This window comes from Marmota flaviventris, chromosome 2 (assembly GCF_047511675.1).
Source record: "Marmota flaviventris isolate mMarFla1 chromosome 2, mMarFla1.hap1, whole genome shotgun sequence".
Classification (NCBI taxonomy): Eukaryota; Metazoa; Chordata; class Mammalia; order Rodentia; family Sciuridae; genus Marmota; species Marmota flaviventris.
Window position 1 is genome coordinate 116,567,976 of NC_092499.1, and position 22,949 is coordinate 116,590,924.

Below are 22,949 nucleotides of genomic sequence, written 5' to 3' on the forward strand. Positions count from 1 at the left end.
CTTTAGACAGAAGGAAACTATCAGATGGACATATATGGATCCACACAAAAGAATGAATGACCAGAAAAGATAACTACATTGGCAAATACAGTCATGAATCACTGGGGATATGTTCTGAGAATTGTATTAGATGATTTCATCATGGTGCAAACATCATAGAATGTACTTACACACACTGAGGTGGCTATGAGGTCACTTGGTAATATAGTCTTATGGGACCACTATTGTGTATGCTGTCTGTTTTTGACTGAAACATTATTATGTGGCACATGACTGTATATAAGAATTTTTAAATTTTTATTTAAATATCTTTTAAAGAGTGACCCTTTAAATGAAAATAATAATCATGTGTTGTAGGGTTTACAAACATATGCATAAGTAAAATGTATGACAACAGTAGTGTAAATGCCAGGAAAAGGTAAATGGAAATATAATATTGTAAGGTTCTTCCTACAATATATGTGAAATGGTATGATTTTACTTGAAGATATACTGTGATAAGTTAAAGACATATCTTATATGCTCTAAAGCAACTACCAAAGTAACATCAGAACTTTTTCTCAAAAGACAGAAAAAGGAAATAATTTGGAGTCCTAAAAGTACTCAAACAAATGGAGAATCATAGCATATTTATGGGTCAAGAAACTTAATCTTGTTAAGATAACAATTTTCTCCAAATCTACAGATTTAACATGATTCCAGGAAATTTTCAGTAAAGACTTTTTTTTTTTTTTTTTTGCTGAAATTGACAAATTGATTTTAAAAACCCTGTGAAAATGCAGAGGACCAAATCACATTTCAAAAAAGCCCCAATTTTGGAAGATTTATACTATATAATATTTATATTATTAGCTACATCAAACAGTATAGCATATTATTGGCATAAAGATAAGCAAATACATAATGGGACAGAAATAGACCTGGCATATATGGACAACTGATATTTTTATTTTTGCAGTATTGAGCGTTCTACCACTGAGCTACATTCCCAGGGTTTTTTATTTTGAAATAGGATCTTGATATGTTTCTGGGGCTGGCTCAAACTTTCGATCCTACTGTCTCATCCTCCTGAGTAGCCAGGATTATAAGTGTGTACCTCTGTTCTGGTGCACAAATGGTTTTGACAAAGATGTAAAGGTATCTGTGGATAAAGGATAGTCTTCAACAACAAACAATACTGGGAGAATTAGATATTCACATGCAAAAAAAGTGTACTTCAAATCATATTTTTGCATAATAACATATACAAAATTAAACTCAATATACTAGGAGTGGAAGGAAATTGCCTCAATAATAAAAGCTATGTATGAAGAACCCACAGCAAACATCTAATGATGAAAGACTGAAAGATTTCATGTTAAGAGCCAGAACAAACCAAAGATGCCCATTTTTTGCCTCTTCTATTCAACACAGTACTGAAAATTCTAGGAAGAGCCCTTAAGCAAGAAAAAGGAAGAAAAAGCATCCAAATTGCAAAAGAATAGGAAACTAATTTCTGGTCGCAGATGATAATGTTTTTAAGTTTAGAAAACCTTAAAGAATCCACAAAAAGCTTATTAGACCTAATGTTATGGTTTGGATGTGAGACATCCCCCCAAAAGCTCATGTGTGAAAACAATGCAAGAACATTCAGAGGTGAAATGATTGGATTAACCCTATCAGTGAATTAATCCCTCTATCGGGATTAAGTGAGTGGTAACTGAAGGTGGGTAGGGTGTGACTGGAAGAGGTGGGTGGTTGGCAGAGTGCCTTTGGGGTATGTATTTGGTGATCTGAGCTTAATATATTACTTTCCCTTCTTCCTAATCATCCTGTGAGCCTCTTTTCTCTACCACACTCTTCTGCTCCGATGTCCTGCCTCAACTTGAGTCCCGAGGAATGGAGTTGGCTGTCTATGGACTGAGACCTCTGAAATTTAACCATCCCTAAATAAACTTTTCCTCCTGTAAAATTGTTCTTGTCAGGTCTTTTAGTCACAGCGGTGAAAAAGCTGACCGAAACACCTAGTAAATTAATTTGGCAAGGTAACAGGATATAAAGTCAACACACAAAACTCAGTTGCATTTTAATGCACTAAAAATGATCCAGAAAGGAAATTAGGAAAACAATTCCATTATAATAGCATCAAAAAGAGTAAAATAACTGGAAATTTATTTAACCAACGAGGAGAAAGACTTTTACAATGGAAACTATAAAATATTGCTGAAAGAAATAAAGGAAGACATAAATAATTGTAAAGATTTCCCATGTTTAGGGGACTTTATATTGTTAGGTCAATACTGCCCAAAGCAATCTATGGATTCGATGCAAAACTTCAAAATGTTTCATAGAAGTGGGGGAAAAAATCATCCTAAAATTCAAATTGAATCATCAGGGATCCTGAATAGTCAAAATAATCTTGAAAATGTAACAAATCAGTAGAATTCATATTTTGTGATTTCAAAACTTATTATAAAGCTATAGTCATCAAAATAGTGTGGTAAAAGGACAGACACATCAACCAACAGAATGGAGACCCTACAAATAAACTCAAGCATACATGGTCAAATGATTTTTTACAAGGGTGCCAAGATCATCCAATGGACAGTCTTCAGAAAGTGGTTCTGGGAAAACTAGATATTCACATGCAAAAGAATGAAACTTGACCTTTACCTGATACCACATACAAAAATTAATTCAAAATGGATTAAATACCTAAATATAATGCCTAACACTATAAAGCTTCTAGAAGAAAACATAAGACAAAAATCTTCAAGACATTGAGTTTGGCAGTGATTTCTTGGATATGAAACCAAAGGTAAATAAAACAAAAGAAAAATTGACAAATTGGACTTCGTTAAAATTAAAATTTTGTGTTTCAAAAAACGTGTGATGAAGCATAAACACAACACAGAATGGGAGAGAACATTTGCAAATCATATATCTGATAAGGGAGTGATATCCAGAGTATATAAAGAACTCTTAAAACTCAACAACAGGAAATCAAACAGCCTGATTCATAAATGGACAAAGGACTTGATTAGGCATTCCTCTAAAAACAGAACACACAAATGGCCCCGAGGTCTCTGAGGAGATGCTCTTTGTTTGTGGGATGGTGTAAGGGAAGAAGGGAGGATTAACAAGGGGCAAAATTAACTTTCAGTGTCATGGATAGGCACATGACCTTGACTGTGGTGAGGGCTTCATGACTGAATACATATGAGGAAGCTTAACAAATTGTACATTTTAAATATGTACAGTTTACTTTATGTCAATTATACTTTGATGAAACTTAAAAAATGAGATTCTCACATAAGGAGCAACTGGAAGAATTTCAGTGGTTATGTTAACCTTAAGCCAGCCACAAAAGTACCTATAGTATGAAATCATTCCTATGTAGTTCAAGAATAGGCAGATAATTTGCAGCAAAAATAACATCAGAACAGTGGATACCAATGGTGGAGGTGGCTATTGACTGGCAAGGGGCATGAGGGAACGTTCCAGGGTGTTGGAAGTATTATTCTAAATCTTGACGTAGGAGGTTACTTGCTTCTTAAAAGGGCAAGAATTCATAGATTTAAAATGAGCATATTTATGTACTTTTAAAACTTTAGGTATGCTATAAATCAGTATTTAAAAAGGGAGGAGAAAGGGGAGGAAGAAGACAATGCAATGAATTTAATGTCAGTACTGAAATGGCAGTTAGTGTCCCTAGAGCAGTGTGGGGCTGACTGTCCTTTGGGAGTGAACAGGAAAGAAAGATGCTCTTCAAAGAGCAGCAGGAGGGGTGCTTTGGAGTGTCCGGCCCCAGAGCTGTATAGGATCTGAAGCTGATTCCGAAGCAGCTCTGTGCCTCCTCCAGCTGGTATTTCTCAGGCCTTTTGTTTCTAATGGCAGAAATACAACTGACTACTTCTGAAAAATTGGGAGTATTTCTATTTATGAGAAATGAAGAAGCTAAGGTAAAGGAAGAATTCCAATGTTCATTAATTCATGCTGTAAAACCTCAGATTCAAATCCAATGGCAGAAAAATCAGATATGCTGTTACTATAATCGGAGCAGTAAGCTTAGAACTTGGACGTGAAACCAAAGGTTTTTGGGAAGTCCTTTATAATGTTGCAGAAAGAGGTGCTGAAGTCTCTTGATTTAGCACTAATGGGGTAGACCTGGCATTTTAGCCTGTCTCTTGTTGAAGCCAGGATTCCCTTTGATATATATATTTTCTGAGTATTTTATTACTCATGAGAGGTGGCATAAAGGGGAACACAGAACAACCAGCTCTGCCAATGCTTACCAACTCTTTGACTGCGACAGGGTTTGCCTGCCCAATATGTTGGGTCCTGTACCCCTTCCAACTGTGGCTGACTTCATATGATTTGGTTTTCTATTCTTCTAGCCTTGGGGAATTTCCAAGGTCTCTCCTCCTGTGGAGGAATCTTGGTTCCAACCATCCTGGTGATAAGCTGGTGCGGAAAGACTGGAAGGAAGCTTTAGCGGTATCCCTTCCCATCACAGTGGCTTTGCCGGAGATGCTTGTTGGTAACTCTTCCCTACTTCAATCCCTGCATCTCTGGATTGTGAAAAGAGTTGTTCTCTAGTGGGAAGCTCCAAATCAAGAAATGAAACATGGTACTCTCAGCTACTCAGGAGTCAGAGGCAGGAGGATCACTTGAATCCAATAATCTGAGGCCTGCTTGGACCCCAGCTCCAAAGAGAAAAACAAAAAAGGAGCAGAGGAGGAGGATGGACAAAAATATACCAAGAAAATACTAATCACAAGAAAAGTAGAGTTGGAATGGGTACAATAGCTGTATTAATATCAAACAAAATTAACTTTAAGTTAAGGAGTATGAACAGAAATAGAGATATTTTTAAAAAATTTTAGAGAGAAACATGAGAGACCTAGAATAATTTGTGTCACAGATTCTGTTTGCAGAAGATGCTAAGGGTCCATCACAGGGAGCAGACCTTTGGGATAAAGTAAGCTGGAGAAACTGGAGTACCATCCCACATTTTTTTCTGGCAAAAATTGTACACATTGAGTTTTGAGTGTTCTTTCCCTATGATAACCTCTTCCTTATTTTATTGATTGATTGATGGATGGATGGATGTGTTCATTATCTTTATTGCAATGATGATTTTATGAATAGACACATCAAAACTCATAAAATTGTGTAATTTAAATATATAGAATGTATCATATCATAGATATGCCTCAATAAAACTCTAGAAAATTTAAATAAAAGAAAACAAGGGGCTGGGGCTGGGGCTCAATGGTAGAGCACTTGCCTAGCACGTGTGAGGCACTGGGTTTGATCCTCAGCACCACATAAAAATAAACAAATAAAATAAAGGCATGCTGTCCATCTAAAACTACATTTTTTTTAATAAAAAGGGTCTATGGCAAAGCAAAAAAAAAAACCCTTTTATTAACATGTGGTCTAGGAATTTCATTTCTGGGTATACATTCAAAAGAACTGAAAGCAGAAATTGATATTTGTATACTATTGTTAATGGCAGCATTATTAATAACAGCCAAAAAGTGGAAAAAACTCATATGTGGTATATAATATATTCAAATATATAAGCAGTCACATACCACTTAATGATGGGAATACATTCCGAGAAATATATCATTAGGTGACTTTGTCATTGTGCAAACATGACAGAGTGCACATTCACAAACCTAGATGAAATTCAATTCAATAGCAAAAACTGGAAACCAAATGATTCAATTTAAAAATAGGCAATAGACCTAATAGATATATTTTTTTCAAAAGAACACATACCAGTAGCTAACAAATATATTTTAAAAACTGCTCAATATCACTAATCATCAGGGAAACACAAATCAAGATTACAATGTAATATTACTTCACTCTTATTAGAATGGGTATTATTGATAAGTCAGAGGTAACAAATGTTGGCAAAATGTAGATAAGAGAACTCTTACACATCGTTGGTGGGTATATAAATTGGAACAGCCATTTTAGAAAACAGTGTGGAGGGTCCTTAAAATAAATAAAAATAGATCTAGTATATAATCCAGCAATCCCACTACTGGGTATATAGCCAAAGGAAATAAAACAATATGTTGAAGAGACCCTGGTACTCCCATGTTTACTGTGGTACTATTCACAATAGCCAAGAAATCAAATCAACCTATATATCCACCAACTGATAGACAGATAAAGAAAATATGGTGTATACACACAGTAGAATACTATTTTAGCCATATATAAGGATGAAATCTTGTCTTTTAAAACAGCATGGAAGGAACTAGATGAAGTTCATCATATTAAATGAAATAAGCCAGGCACAGAAAGACAAATACCACATGGTCACACTTATATGTGGAATCTGAACAAGTTATTCTCTAGAAGTTGAGAGTAGAATAATGGTTACCAGAGTCTAGGGACAGGCAGGAAAGGAGGGGGATTTGGAAAGTTGGTCAGTGCATACTATGTTACAGTTCAATAGGAGAAATAAGTTCTGGTATCCTGTTGCATAATGATGATGTTCTGTATGTTTCAAAAAAAGCTAAAAAAAAAAGGATATTGAATGTTATCACCACATACAAAAAATGATAAATGTTCAAGGAGATAGATTTGCTTACCCTGATTTGAACATTACACGATACATACATGCATTGAAATATCATATCATACTCTATAAATACATACAACACTTATGTGTCAATTAAAAACAGTACTGTGAGGAGATTCTTTGAGGTGATGTATATATCATGCTCTTCATCAAGTTTTCGCTTTAAGAAAAGGGATATGGGTGGGGGTAGGAAGGATAGTGGAATGAATCAGACAACATTACCCTATGTGCATATATAACTATACGACCAGTGTAATTCTGCATCATGTACAAACAGAAGAATGAGAAATTATACTCCCATTATATATGATGTATCAAAGTGCATTATACTGTTACGTATAACTAATTAGAACAAATTAAAAAATTAAAAAGTGGAAGAAGTGATGTTAAAGCTTTAACATCAATTGATGATATTTGCCTAAATCAATCATTATGTGATAACTGAAAAATTATTATTGCTAAGTTTATTTTCTTCTTCTCAAGTTCTGTTGAACTTTGAAGGCAGGCTGGCTCAATAGGTCTGTGTGGTGCCATTGGTCTCTCTCTCTCTGCCTCCCGAAGTCCTGTTTATCATCTCTGGAAGGCTTAACTTGAAGTTGTAGCAGGACAGTAAATTCCCAAGAAGACTGTGAGAGAGAGGTTTATGGCCCAGGTTGCTGATATCAGATACACTGAATTTATCTCTGTGTCCATCCTATTGTAGTTCCAGAGTTTCTGGCGAAGTTGATTCCATTTTATGTGCCTTCTATATGTGAGAAATCCTGTCTCTGGTCTTCCAAAGACTCCACAAGTTCTCATTTTCTCTGGGGACAGAATCTGGATCTTTGATTTTGAAACCAAATTTGAACTTCTGACTCAGGAACCTCAATTTATTCAGCAAGTTGTTCTCTAGAATCCACCTTCCAGTGAAGGTTGTTCATGAAAACCTTGAAGAGGGCATGTAACCCAGAGTTGCTGCAACTACTATGACACTGTCGGACATCTTCCCTCGACTCTGTCCTTGAATGGTGATTTTGTCCATGGCCTTAACTTGACCTAAAGCTTTCATAACTTCTGGTCTTTTCTGGAAGAAAAGCTCTTTGATTCTGAAACCAAATCTGGATTCTTGACTTTTCAATGTTAATTTCCAATGAGAGTTTTTATTTGGTAGCACAACCTGGGTAAGGTCTTTGGGTGAAGGTGTGGATGAGGATTTTTAGTTGCCCTTCTCTGAATTTGGTGTGACTGTACTCACAAGTTGTTGGCACAGACCTGCTGGAAGAGTTGTCGTGGACCATGCTGGAAGAGGGCTCTGGTGTCCAAGAATCCATCAAGGAGGCACTGCCCTGATTTCTTAGGGAAGTCTTTTATGTTATTAATTGCCACTAAGTTCAGAAAGGCAAAAAGCAGCAAAATAAATAATTACAACAGCAACAACAAAAAACCCAACCAACAGCAAAACCAAACCAAAAAAAAAAAAAAATGACCTTTTTTTTTTTTTTAATACGGGAATATTTCTTTTTTTTTTTTTTTCACCTAGGTATTTTGCCTGCTTCATAGAATTACTCCCAACCCATGAGTACAAATTCCTTCCTTTGGAAGTTTGTAGTTCCATTTATAACAGTATTTAAAAATAAATACATTATAAATGTGTTATTATTGTCTGAACAAACTGTAATGCCCATATCTCAAATGTGATCTTACTACAAACAAGCCAAGTTATACAGAGCAGATATTTTTGTGTGTTTTGATCCTAACAAAGTGACTTTGGGACTATAAATGGTTCTAAGAAAAAAAATGAATATTTTATGTGCTTTAATTTTTTTTCCTCAAAATTTCCATTCCCTCCCACACTTATACACACAGAATCCAAACCATAAAAAGGTGTTTTTAAAATAACTTCTAAATTCCCCACTATGTTATGTTTCCAGGCCAGATTACAGTTAAAACAAAGTTTTGACAGACAGAATAACTTATCACTTAAGCCGCAAATCATAGACTTTGGGGGGGAAAATATGAATCACAGTACAGTCTTCAGGTCACTGTCCTTGAGCGTATGTTAGTGGTCCCAGCTCTGGATGTGTTTCTGATTCTTGGGGAAGGGGGAATTTGGCAAGTACAGTCTTCACATACTGGCTGTCTTCCTTTCCTACTAGGGATTCTTATTCCTTGGTCCATTTGAAGATATAGAGAAGGTAGTGTCTTTTTTTCTAATTTTATAGTCTTAGTCTGATTGTTAATATATGTAATGCATGTTTTTACTTAAAACCAGGTCCATTTATCCCATTTACCCTTCCCTATTGACTCGTCAATTTATCAAGTAAATGCCTGTCATGTGATCTTGGACTCTGAAGCCAGACTGCCTAGTTGATATCCCAATTTTGCTTCATAATTCTGGACCTTGTGCAAGGTCCTGTGTCAACATAAGGGCTTTAGAATATAATCTGGCCCACAGGAAATATTATGTAAGTATCGCTGCTACTTTGACAAATGTCAGCTCCATTCTGCAAGCTGAGTACTCAAGTATATTTCTCACATTTCTTCCCTTCTAACGTCACAGGCACCATATCTACCCAAGCCTGATTTATCTGCATCAGAGTTTCTCATCTCCGGCCCTGTTCAGATATGGGGCCAGATAATTCTTTCTTGCTGATCTGTACTATGGGCTGTTAGAAGTTTCATAGCATTATGGTCTCTACCCATTAGATGCTGGTAAGGTGCTGCTCCAGTGGTGGCAACCAAAAGTGTCTCCAGGCATTACCAAATGTGTCCTGAGGGAATCGCATGGAGCTGGTGACCACCTAATTAAGCTGGTAGATGCTTCTGCAGAGGCAGCCCATGGCCTCTGCTTTCTGCAGGGGCTGCTGACTACACGGTTTCATCTTTCCCTTGGCTTGTTTTTGAAGAATCATGTTGCACGCTCTTCTTAGACCACACGAGTGGAAATGCAGGGTCATTTCTGCTTTATGCTGAGATCTCCTTATCAAGAGGAGATCCTCTTTAAAGTGTTCTCCTCCTCCTTAACCTGGGGGCTTTTCTAGAAAGAAGAGGAAGCCACAGACTTCTTAGGGTTTGGGCCATCCTTGAAGACAGCCTCCTGTCCGTTATAGCTTAGGGAATCACTGCTTATCAATGTGGAAAAGCAACAGGGGTCCATGACCATACACAGGACCTCGTGCTGTGTGAGGTGGGACAGCCATAGTCCTTGGTCCAGGCCTCCTGCTCTCCTGCTAGAGTGAGTGCTGCCGGTGAGCTTATCACAGGAAAGTGCTTGCTGTGTGCCAGGCCTTGTGCTAAGCTCTTCTTAAGCACGGGTCTGTTAACTTCTTCTGATCCCCCTCTAAGGCAGATATTTTTATGCCCAAATAATCAATAAGGAAACCTCAGCTTGGAGATGTGAAATTCACTGGTACCAAGTGACAGAAGCCTGAATTCAAAATGCTTAAGCCCAGAGATGCCTGTCCTGTTATCTCAGATAGCACCATAACCACCGTTTTCTTTGGTCTCTGGAGAGTGGCAACTCATTCCTTGGAACGCCTCATTGTGCTCTAGTTAGATTTGGGCTCCCACATTCCATCCTGGTTATATACATCCAGCATTAGCCTCTTGCTGACCTGCAAAGTGTTGGAAGTGGTCTTGCTCTGTTTTGTTTTCATGGAAATGATGTCAAAGCTGAGACCCATCTGTCCCCCGCCCCCATTTCTTGGCTCTCCCCACGCTGAACACTGCATCCTTTCCTTTCCTGGTTTAGCTAGACTTTGAGTTTCTGCTAATTGTCATGGTTCATGTGAGGTGTAAAGCAACCTTTTAAACTGGATGGAAACTTTCAAGTTAGGCCTTTAGGCCCTGGAATTTAACCTTGCTGGGTTCCTAATGTCCATATTTCCTTAAGACCAACTACTTTAAAACTATTAAGTCTATAACAAGTGATCACTTTTAACATACATTCATTCTGTCCCAACACAGGACTCCCTATAAGCCAAATATAAAGAATTAGGGTGGAAAGGATATTGTGGCACATGCCAGTAATCCCAGCTACTGGAGAGTCCAAGGCAGGAGTGTTACAAGTTCAAGGTCAATCTCAGCGATTTAGTGAGACGCTGTCTCAAAATAAAATAAATAAAAGAGCTGAGGATGTAGCTCACTGGTAGAGTGCTTGCCTAGCGTTTGCCAGGCCCTGGGTTCAATCCTCAGTACAGCAAAAAATAAAACAAAGCAATTTTTAAAAATTATAAATAAAAAGATCCTTTACTAAAATTTTATTGTATTGAATATTATTCTAAATGTGCTGGCTCTCAGAAGGTGTGGTGACTTTTTACCTCCGTTACATTGTTATTTACGCTAACAGGTTATGATTTGGACCCTACATCTCTGTATTATCTGCTTTCTGTTTGGCCTACCTTGGTTTCCTTTTGCTGGGACCACCTGGGGCTGCTTTAATTTCCACTTTGTGTTACAACTGTCTTTGACAGCACTGCCTTTATAGTTAAGAAAAATAAAATAAAATAAAAGTGGTATCTGGGGAAAGCACTCAGAAACATAAAATGCCAAAGTACAAATAAATTATGTAGTATTTGAGAATATTTCTAAGTAGCACTGAGAACATCTCATTCTCTTCATTCTCTTCCTGCTCTTTTATTCTCTTCCTGTACCTTTCACATGGAAGATGTGTCACAGAGACACCTGGGCCTGCAGGACAGGGCCTTATAGTTTGTTTTGGATTTGTTCATTGGTTCAAACAGTGCAAGAGGGTTATTGAGTATGTGCTGTGTGCCAAGCAGTACACAAGGCACTGGGGATGTGACAGCTCAGAGCCTAAAGAGGGAGAGAGGAAAAAAACAGTGCAGACAGGAGGTGCCGTGGTCCAGACCTGGCCAGAGAGTTTGGGATCACAGGGGAGAATGAGGATGATAATTGTGACAACCCACATTTATTGATCCCTTTCTGCATGTTGGACCCTGTGTTTGCTACATAGTATCTAATTTTTTTCTTTTTTTTTTTTTTTGGTTATAGAGGGACACAATATCTTTATTTTGTTAATTTATTTTTATGTGGTGCTGAGGATCGAACTCAGTGCCTCACATGTGCAAGGCAAACACTTTGCCACTGAGCCCCAGCCCCAGCCCCCATAGTATCTAATTTTTATCCCTCACAACAACTTTGTGTAGTAGAAGCTACTGTTCCTCCCCTTTTAATAGGTGAAGAAATTGAGGCTAAAAGAGAAGATTTCTAAGCTGATTCTTAAAAGCTTAGTAGGAATTATCTGAGGCCAATTAAAAAAAACTGAATAGAAAATGCAATGGAAAAAAAAAATACCTAGGGGTAAGAAGGAAGAAGGCAATTCTGGGACCAGGGAATAGCAAATAGTAAAACAGAGCGAATGGATGAGATGGCCTTGTGTGCCGGGGGGCAGTGTCACCTGGGGTAGCTGAACCTCATTTACAGGATCTGGCTCTGCCTGTGGTTAAGGGATTGCAATCATGTGACCCACTTTCATGAAAGAGCCACCTGTGCTTCCTTCCACTGCATTCCAGTTCGCCCCACTCAGGTGGCAGGGCCACTTAATTATGTAATGCTGCCATGTGACTGGGGAAGTGGATGTTCGAGTACCTTCTGGCTTTGGCTCCAAAGGGGAAATAACAGCTGGGCCTCTCTGGGAAAGTGAGGGCGGCAGGATCTTCAGGGTGTTGAGTTTTCAGTCTTCCAGACTGGACTTCCAGGAGGCTTGGGGCAAGTGACTTAGCCTCTGTGACATTTGCTTTGTCCTTTATAGACCCTGAAAGGAACAACTATGTCTGGTTCAAGCTTGTATCCCCAGAACCTACAGGAGAGCCTAGTCCCCTATCATCTGTAAAATGGGGATAACAGTTACTAAGGCATTTCTGGTACCACTTTATATTTCAAATGACAGCCTCTAACTGCTTAGTGAAAGCTAAGGAATAGATAAATAGTCCCACTTCTCAAGTTTCCTTCATTAACTAGTCGTTGCTGATCTAAGCTCTTCTATTTGGACTTGGCAGGTGGTAGTTGCACTAGGAAAACAATCCTGGCTTCTGTTCTATGCAATTTTTTCTGTACTCAGTGGCTGGGTACAATAAGAGCAAACCAGAGGTAGAATCTTGTCTCACTCATGGGCCTTGGATGGTGGGAAGCAGCCTTCTCCGCCTAGGTGGAGCATGCTGCAGGAGAGAAAAGCCTGGGGCCCCCTGTTGTGCCCCTTGTCTGATGACTTCGCCTTTGCAAGGGCTGATCCTGACATCAAATGGGGGGAGGGTAAGACTGCATTGAAATATCTGCTGATGGGCCAGGGCCTCCCTTCCTCCACACCCTTTCTCTTCCACTAAAGTACTTTCTGGAAAACAGAGCAAAAACAATAGGAAACCCCAAGGGCTGATGAGAGTTGCATTTTCCATGCAGCCCCGATTACCCTTGTGCCTTTGTCCCTGGGGACTTCATGAAGGGTATGGCTGTCAGGTGTCACTCCTCCTGTAGCAGGGTGATCTGGACTGATTGACTTGTCTATTGTCCTTCCCCTGGAGCTAAAACAAAACAGGAAAAGCTGTTTGGTGGGGATGGAGGGGAACTTGGTGGCCAAATGCTGTTGCTTTCCAGGCATTGGACACAGGCTCATTCTCTCTGAGAAACTTATATCCAAAGGCAGTGACTTTGAAAGGACCATGGCTGTGGAATTAGAGACAGATGCTTAGCTGGCCATGAGTAGATATTAAATTGTATTAAACTATGCAAACCGCATTTCTCATGCAAGACTTGTTTCAACCTTACATCAGCCCTTGAGCTACATTTGCATTTCTATAGAGAAAGAAATAAAAGCAGCATGTCTCTTACTCATTTCTATTCATAACTGAGCTGTTATTATTCTAGCTCTCCTCTTCCCTGCACAGCATCACCAGATTAGTCGTCTAAACCTCCATCCAGAGTTAGTGGAGTTCCCTGCGTTTCATTTGGTCAACTCTTGTTCAGAAGGCCCAGGTGCCGAGAGAGATATAAGGATACATAGGATGGGACTCAATAAGGTAACCAGACATCCAGCTTTGTCTGGGGCAGTTCTTGTTTATGCTTGTTATCCTGATATAATGATTAATTACACCCCCTTTCCCTCTTAGAAGTTGATCCGCTTAATGGTGAATTACAGGGTTACCCTGCTCATGCCTGGCAAGTGCTTAAAAGCTAGAAGGGGTGGAAAATATGTCACAAGTAATTTCAAAACAAGGTAGAGATGCAAGATAGAGGGACATAGATCTTTGGAGGAGGAAGGGAGCCACCCAGGGCTGAGATTGACAGGGGAGGCCTGCGTAGGCCCAGGGCTTAGCCTTGGCTTCAAAGAAGGAGAAGGACACAGAAGAGATGGTGGCTAGACCAAGGTGTGGGAACAGCGTGGGGAAAGGAGAATGTTCAGGATCTTCAGGGGCCACACAGATGGAGGTTCCCCTGAGAAAAGTAGAGAGCCCTGGAGAGGAGGGAAGAAAACCATGGGAGTGCTGGCATGTAACATCCAAGGTGAACAGGAAGATTCAATCCCACTCTGGGACCTGTTGCCCAACCCCCAGTGGCAGATAGAGGATTTGCCCTGCCAAGCTGCCTCTGCACTGTGCCCCACCAACATGCCATTCTGCCTGACCCTTGCCCATGTCCCACTCCATTAACTAAGCCCATTAAAGAGGTTCACACATGAAGGTGAGGCAAATGGATGTGCTAGTGTCTTGTTTTTGCTAAGCAAAAGCCTCTAGCCAAGAGTCATGAGCTTGCCTCTTTAATATCAGTTGAAATAATTACTTTAGCAAGACTTTGATAGGAAAAAAAAAAGGAGATATTTCTAAAAGCTCACAGTGCGGTGAGGACATGCATAGTGGCCATCAGAGAATGGCTGGCTTGGGGTGTTACCTGTGCTTCATGTGGGTAAGCATCTTTTGTGTCATCCTGACGAATGTCGGTAATGAAAGCAGGGCCCTATGCCTACAGTGAAGCTATTTATTTTTTCTTGTGCCTGCTTCTTCCTTCTTTCTTCACACTAAAATCATTGAGTATCCAGTACCTGGCCATGCCCCAAGTGAAATGCTCTCATCTCATATCATTACAGCAATTCTGTCCCTTGAGATCAGAGCACCCCTATTTTACAGAAAAAGAAAATGAGCTTTGGAGAGGGTAGGGAGAAGCTGGAGGTGACCAGCTCTATGTGCTGTTGAGCAGGTTCCTGGGTGATTATCATCAGGCAGGTCTCCATGGATATTCAGACTTGGTTATTTCTAGGAATGCTGTTCAGGAAACAGACTATTAAAGAGCAGAGCTAGGTTCATGTCACTTCCAAAGATTGTTTTAGTGGGTCCTGATGGATCTTAATGATTTGCAAGGATTTTAAGGCCCCTAGAGTAAACTAGCAGATGGCAGCCTCTCCTGGAGATGTCCCTCCCCACCCCTACAGCATGGACCTCTGAGTTTGCATCTCATGTGGTCTTATGATGCTGCTGGCCAGGGGAGTACACTCAGAACCTCTGTCCTAGGAGTTGGTGATGCTCATCCAAACCAGGTGCCGAATGGTGGATTTCTGCACTCTAAATGCTCAGCTCGTTGGATTCTATTTGGTAGAGGCTCTGATAGGACTAAAGAAGTTACACTTAATTGGGCTACATCCCAGCTATTCCCTCACTCTGTGCCAACTAGGGACAGACATCATTCATTAATTGATCACTGAGCTTCTCTTTAACTGAATCCTCACTGAGGGTCCCTGACATCTCCCTGCAGCTCATCAATACCAACCAAATAGTGTTGGCTCACAAGCTACACCTATTTAGACAGGCTAACTGGCACTTCCCAAAATCAATCATTTTACAAGTCTGTGGAAATTGTGCCTTAAGTGTTCACTAGAGGAAACCCCTTGGGAAGTAGTCCTTAACCTTGACTGTATGCTAGAATCATTTCAGAAGTTACAAAAAGTAAATAAATAAAATAAAATCCACTATTGATGCTGAGTCCTTCCTGGACCAGATGGATGTGTGTGTATGGAGGTGGGGCCTTGGTATTTGCAGCTTTAAGCACATGGCTGGTAACTTAAGTTTACAGGCAGGGCTGGGGACCTTGGGTCAGAGGCCTTGTGCTATGCAGGTAGAAGCTGTGCAAACTCTAGAGCTAAGTGCTATGCTGACTCCTGATTTCTCCCTGAAGATTTGCCTTGCCTAGCACCCCCCTTCTCTTCTCACACACCTCCTTTCTTTTTCTGCCAACCAAAGGCCTGTGGACACCCACTGTTTTCTCAGAGGAGTCCTGATAGAAGGCTGAAATGGGTGACATCTCCTATCCCAGAACTTGAAGAAGGAAGCCGTGTTCTTGGAGCAGAGTCAAAGGAAGCAAATAAGAGCAGATAGTGTTTCTCCTTGCTCCCTCTACTGCCTGGCAGTTTTGTGAGTTTCAGGGTGCATGGCATCCCATGGGAAAGCACTTTGGCACAGAGACTCCCCAATGCTCAACTCCAGAGTTTGTGCCAACCCAGTCTGTCCTCCAAGGCTGCCCCATCTGGCCTTATTAAAATCACTTTTTGGAAGTCACTGGGATCCTCCTCGGCAGCACTTACTCTCTCTGTTGCCTATGGCCATCTGATTCTGAGGACCATCTTCTTGGCTCCTGGGATCCTAATGTTTCTACCTCCTCTCTATTCCTTCTCTGTTTCCTTTACTAACTAATTTACCTTCTCCCTCCCTGGAATGGGAGCCTTTCCCAAATACCTTCTGTATTCCTCAGCAGCTCTCTGCACACCATCTTTCCCTTGGAGTCCCTTCCCTGGATCTGTACGCTGCCTGACTTGGGCTCTGAGTCCGTCTCCCAACAGCGCCTGTATAGAACTCCCTCCTGCCTCCACCGAATTGGCCCTCTCAGCTTCTCTGTTTTTATTCCAGTACCAACATCTCTTCTAATCTCCCAGGAATGGGACCTAGGCTGGGTTAAGTCCTGTTATCCAGCTGATGACCTTGTCTGCCTGTGGTCTCTCCCACTGGCCACCCCAACCTTGGCCTCTGCTGCATTAGTGCAGGGTCACTATGGAAACCTTCCAACGAGCCACCCAGCTCCCAGCCTCATCTCCTTCCATCACTGAGTTTCTCTCAAGAGATGTCATATGTTCTTACTTCTTTGCCTGACTTCAGAATCTATTGAGTGTTTGCTATATGCAAGGCACAGTAGTAAGCACCATATGTTTACTTTCCCATTAAAACCTCACAGTATCCTTAGGAATCAATGGATACTATTACCATCGTCCCTACTTTACCTTGGGGGAGAAGGATTGGAGATGATTAGGAACCTTGACTGGTGAGTGGTGGGCCAGAAATAGCAGTGCACTCTGGACTTCTGGGCCCTCACTTTTAAGTGCTAGACTCAGATGTCACTTTCTTACACCAGAGTGTTTGCCCAGTATGTATAAAGACTGTCCCTTCAAATGGCACATGGCCTTTCTTGCATCTGCCCTAGGTCTCCTTTGCAATCTCCTTTATCCTTCTATGTAAGAGCTCCAGATGAACCAATTCACTCCTGGGTTTGTTGCTGGGTCATTCTTTTCCTCCTCTAAATTTTTGCCCAAATCCTTGGCGACATCCAGGACCCTAGGGGCAGCACCACTCCTCATGCTTAGGCATCTTGTCTTTTCTAAACTGAATTCCAAAAGACTTTTTTGGTGTTACAACTTGTGTTTTAAGTTCCTTTGTTGAATTTTAATGTGAACCTGTTGTCGATGGTTTTTTCAGGTGTGTCAGTGTTTTTCTGACAGCTAGGCCATAAGCCCTGGAGGCTGGGAACTGTATGGTAGACTTGGTTCAGTGTCCCACAGCTCTAGCTTGCGTCCCATCCACAGTCTCCTTCAAATTGGTGCTGATTATTTCAACTTCCTCCTCTTGCCCGTGACAGCTGTCCCTATACTGGGTGATGGGAATAAGGACGTGAGCTGCCGCCCCATCCCATGGGCGCTGTTCTGCTAAGGTGCCCAGATCCCCAGCAGCCCTCTGCACAGCTGCAATTGCTTGTTAGATTAGTTTTCCATCCTTCCTGGGAATCGTTTTTCTTCGTACATTTCTGTTTTTAAAGTTTGAGTAAAATGGAGACTTGGCCGTACACCAGGGAGATTTAGGAGAGAAATGAGCAGTGGGACCTCCCCAGCTGAACCTGGCTGCAAACTGCTGACTGCACAGGAATACAAATGACTTTTAGTGGGATGGGCAGAACTCCTTGGGGGCGGGGGGGAACCCAGCAGTTCCTGCTTTTGGCCAGGAGTCTTAATGCTACCCTTAAGAGTTCCCTGCTCTGGGTCTTCTGGGGTGGCTAGGGTGTCCACAGTCAGAGGGGACCCCTGCCCTGCTTAAAGCCTGCCCCTCACTGACTGGCACAGGTTGGTGACTGGGGAGGCAAAGGAGATGAGCCTCACACAGAACCATGAGCGTCATGTCATCTAGTATAGCATTGACACTTTGTACTGTGAGATCTCACAACCAGTGAAATAAACCTGGAAACAATTGGTATAACTGGAATACCACTAAGTGTTAGAATTTCTAGATCCTTCCTTGACTTGGTTCTAGGCTACTGCTATGGAATCATGGTTGTCTGAAGGAAGAACTGTTGAGGTTGGTCAGGGCACTGTAGCACAGTCTGTGTATGTTCTGTTTCTTCTCTTCAATAGGTGGTAATCTCTTCTACTTGTTTTGCCACCGAGTAGAAGTTGCCTCCTCTAGCTTAGTACTAGCCAACTCCTAGCAGTAGCAGCAACCTATTCCTCAAGTCCTTGGTGCTAAGGACACTGCAGGGGGCTCTGGAAACAGTCTCTCACGTCCATACTCTCTTGGGAGGTGGATCTGGCCTCTCTGGGCACCTGTTGGAGTGTAAAGGTACAACTTCTCTAATGACCCATCCTGTGTGGCCTGATGGCCTGTTGGGCCTGATTCCTGTTTTTCAATCCTTTTCTGTGAGAAAAGGCTTGGCTCTGAGTGGGCTCTGCTTAGAGAGGCCCCCATGAACCTATTCGGATCCTATCTGTCTCCTCTCCAAAGCTGAACCTGGTTTGTGGTGTCCCTTCAGTGCCCCAAAACATGTGCACACCTCTGGCTTCCAGAATTCAGCAGCTCTGGGTTTGCAGTACCTTTACCCCAGGGGATCCCACAAGCAGCTCTTACACGAAGTCCAGGCCGGTGGCTTCTCTGGAGGATCATGAAAGCCTGGCCAGTTATCATCCTGTGGATGATACACCTGGAATTCCAATGAGAAGAGCTGCTCTGGGGATATTGGGAGCTGCCAGAGAGACTAGAACAGGAATGAGACTTAACCTGGTGAGCAGGGTCCCCGGAGAGGGCTGGCACCATGGCTGCTATATTCCACGGTGTGGGGAGACCTCCACACTCCCACTGGTAGCTGTTTCCTTAAATCAGGAAATGCTTATTGACTACATTTCTGTGCAAGGCATTGTGTAAATCCATTGTAGGAGGTAGAAAAGCAGTGTTTCTGAATGAATCTAACAGAACTTGGTCCATGGGAGGTGCTAAGAAATGTTAAAATCTTTAGGGATGTTGGCAGAGATATAGTTTTCTAGCCCCAAACATAAAAATACAACAGAGCTATACTGAGTTTAGCAAAGGATAAGCTTTCTGCTGGAATAAGAAATGGTTCGGGAAGGCAGAATTGGGAAGAGTTCAACAGGAGGGAGGCAGGCAAGAGGGTGTTTGTTTTCTCTATTAGAAGGGTGCTATGATTTGGTTAACTATTCCCCAAAGGTCCATGTGTTAAAAGCTTGGTTTTCAGAGTGGCACTATTGGAAGGTGATGGAACACTTAGGAGAGGGAGCCCAGTGGGAAATCCTTAGGTCAGTGGAGATGTGTCTCAAAGGGGATTGTGGGACCCAGGTCCTTTATTGTTCTCTTCTGTTTTCTGGCTTAATAAAGTGAGTGGGTTTGCTTTGCCAGGTGCCCCTGACATTGCCATCTGGCACTGCCACCAGAGACCCAAAGCAATGGGTACTGATCTTGGACTGGAACCTTTAGTCTGTGAGTTAAATAAACCCTCTCTCTTATGAGTTAATTACTTAGGTCATCATGGTGGGAGAAAGCTGACTGTCACAAGGGGTCTACTGGGAACCTGGAAGTAAATGAGGTTTTCTGACAACACTACATGGACTCATCTAGGGTGCTTAGAAAGACTGTATTTATAGGCTGTGGGAAGTGAGTGGCTAGGTGAGGCCATTAGCAGGTCCAGTTAAAAAAGAGTGTGGAGCCCAAATGGAGGCACCTTAGATACCAGGTTAGGCATGATAGAGTTTGTTTTCTGGGTACTAGGGGCCCATTGAGGCCCTTTGAGCCAGAGGGATGATGGTGGAATAGGATGTTCTGGAAGTATGGGTGGGGGGTAGATAGGGATGGGGGACAGATGGGTGACAGAGAGACCAGCTGGTGGTAATAATAATAACAATAACCAATTATTGAGCATCTCCTAGGTGCTGGACACTGTGCACATGTGATATATGCCATAACCAATAACCCTGCAAGACGGGTACCCTTGATCAGTGAGAAAGCAATGACTTATCCATGCTGAAGAGCCCACACAGAGACATTAAGCTTTTAAATGCCAGACAACCACTTCCACTTTGCAGCTTTGGATGTAGGGAGAGTGACAATACATCCACCAGACACCAAGGGTCATGAGGAGAAGGTGATCCTGAGGGGTCAGGAGAGACGGCACTGAAACGAGATTCAAAAATGTGGCATGAAGATGGTGGCATACAGGCCAGGTAGTAATTGTCAATCATGTTGTCTAGATAAGCTGTGGGTGTGGATGAGCAGGATCATGGGAAGAAGAAAACATGCTACCTTACAGGGAGATACAGGAGGGAGTTACCTGAGGGACGGCAGAGGAGCAGCTATCAGAGAGACAGGGAGAGGGCTGAGGTGGCATCGCGGTGTGCATGACAACCAGCAGAGGAGTTGTTTCCAAGTGGGTTGTCAGGACTGCCCAATGTTTCAGAGAAATCAGAGTTAGTGCTGCTGCAGGAGTTTGGGAGAGCTCAGGTCAGCTCACCACATGCCCATTAGGTAGCTTCCACATGCCTGGCTTTGCATCTGGTACAGGGGAGAGAGGGAGACAAGTCGCTGTTCTTAAAGGCCTCAGGAAACCTTCTTCAAACAGACCTGAGTTCAAGTGGCTTTCTACTTAGTGTAAGAGAGTTCTTCTGAGAGCCTCTGTCCTCACCTGTAGAGGGGGCATGATAATACCTGCCTGCCTGGGTTGTCCTGGGAATCAGATGAGGCCACACAGCTCTCTCTCGTACCTGGAGTTTAATAGTTTAATTTGGCTTGGCACTCATGTTGACCAGTAAAATAATGCAGGGCTGTTACGGGGGTCTCCCTGCCAGACTCTGGGATGCCTGCCTCCTTGGGAGTGGCACCCTCTATTCAATGGCTTGGGCTGTTTGGTTGTCACCCCTGCTTTCTGCTGCCTCATGTGGCCTTCCACTACTATAAAGAATCTGCTATTTCTAGAACTTACACCTTTAATGTGCTTCAGGCCCACAGGTTCCCACAGAGTTCTATTTCATTTTTCCTTCCCCAAGTTCAGAGACCAGACCCCCCTTCACTGGTTGGCTCACTGTGCCCTGGGAAAGCACACAGTGTACTCCATAGCAGATGAAAGGGTCCCAGACTGCTCCAAGGGTTAAGAGAGCAGAGTGGGCTCCATGCTCCATGGGCCGTGTGCACTGGCCCTTGTCCTCTGAAGTCAACAAGAAGAAGGCTGTGCCCATTGCCTGTGTTAGACCACAGGGCTCTGTATTTATCTGCCAAAGGGTCTTTGCTAACCACCTACCCGCTGTTGCCCCCTGTATTCCCTCACTGGGATCTGGGAGGTGGGGAACGGGTAGGTTGGCCTGATGTGTGTTTGGTACCCTTGGGAGACTGGGCTATGAGGGTGGGGGTGGATGCCACGAAGAGAAAGTCCCAGAGGATTATGAGGGTGACTTAGAAGCTGGATATGGTAGGGGAAGAGATCAAAGTAGGGGAAGGAAAAGCCACTGTGTTGTGGCTGCAGGGCTGGCACAGGAAGGCTGTGCTGCTCAAACCCCTCTCCCAGCAGCTCTGCCCACTCTCTTTGGGATCTGTCTGTGCTAAGCCTATATCAGAGACAAGGAGAATTCTTTCATGTCAGCTGGGAGGACCTTCAGGGGTTACCTCTCCCTCCTCTGTGGAATGTGGCCATAGTTTACCCACATAGTTGGAGGGTATAAATTAGTGTCACTTTGGGCTTAAAGGGTGGAATTGGCCAGAAGGTCGCTCCAAACTAAGGTAAAGAGCTTGCTAATCTTATACTGTCTACCTGGCCAGGTATCCTTGCATTCAGGAATCCCAGCTGATATGTGTTGGCCCTAGGTAGACTTAATTTGACTGTGCCCATGGACATGTACCACCTTCCCCTAAGAGGGGTGGCCCTTGTGCCTTTGAATAAACTTCACATATAACCCATTATGAAGATCCATGCTGAGCAATTTCATGAATCCAAAGAGTCTTTCTTTTCATCCCAGTTGATCAACCCGGGTCTGAGACATCTTCACAATTTGACTTCAGTGGTATCAAGTTTAATCAACTGGCATAAGACGTTCCCTCTTTAATAGGCTCACTGGGAATCCCCTGCTGTATCATTTTTTGTGTGTGTGATTTAATTGAAAAATAGCCCATATCAGCATCCACCAGAGAATTATTAAGAAGCAAAGTGGACTACCCAGGCGCTTTGCATGGGTGCCACTGCATATTAGATGCAGATTCAGGGACATAGCTCAGGGTCCCCTCCACATTGCTATTCCCTTTGAGGCTTTTGTGTTTGGATTTTGTGCTCTTATATATTGTGACCCACTTCCTTCCTCCTCTCAGTTATGATCCAGTGCTCTGGGGACCTTTGCATTTCTCTCCTTCACAACTGTCAGAACTGGGACTCTGCAGAGAAAAAGACTGAGGAGTGTTAAGGATACCTTTAGCTTACTCTAGAGCAGGGTTTCTCACCAGTGACATCATTGACATTTTGGATCCGATAATTGTGTAAAGTTTGGGGAAGGGTTTCTCTATGATGCTGTATTTCATGTTTAGCAGGATCCTTGGCCTCTACCCATTAGGTGCCAGTAGCACCCCTTACTGGCAGCTGGGAGGACCTTCAGGGGTTACCACACAAGTCTTCACACCGGTTGTGACCACCAGACTGTCCACAGGCATTACCTAGCATCCTCTGCTGGGCAAAACTGCCTCTGGCTGAGAACTTTGATTCTAGAAGCAGCAGCAACTTAGGTATTTTAGAAGCCTTTGGAACTATCCCCAGATTTCTCCTTTGGTTGGGATTTAAGAGGCAACTCCTGCTGGGGGTGCTG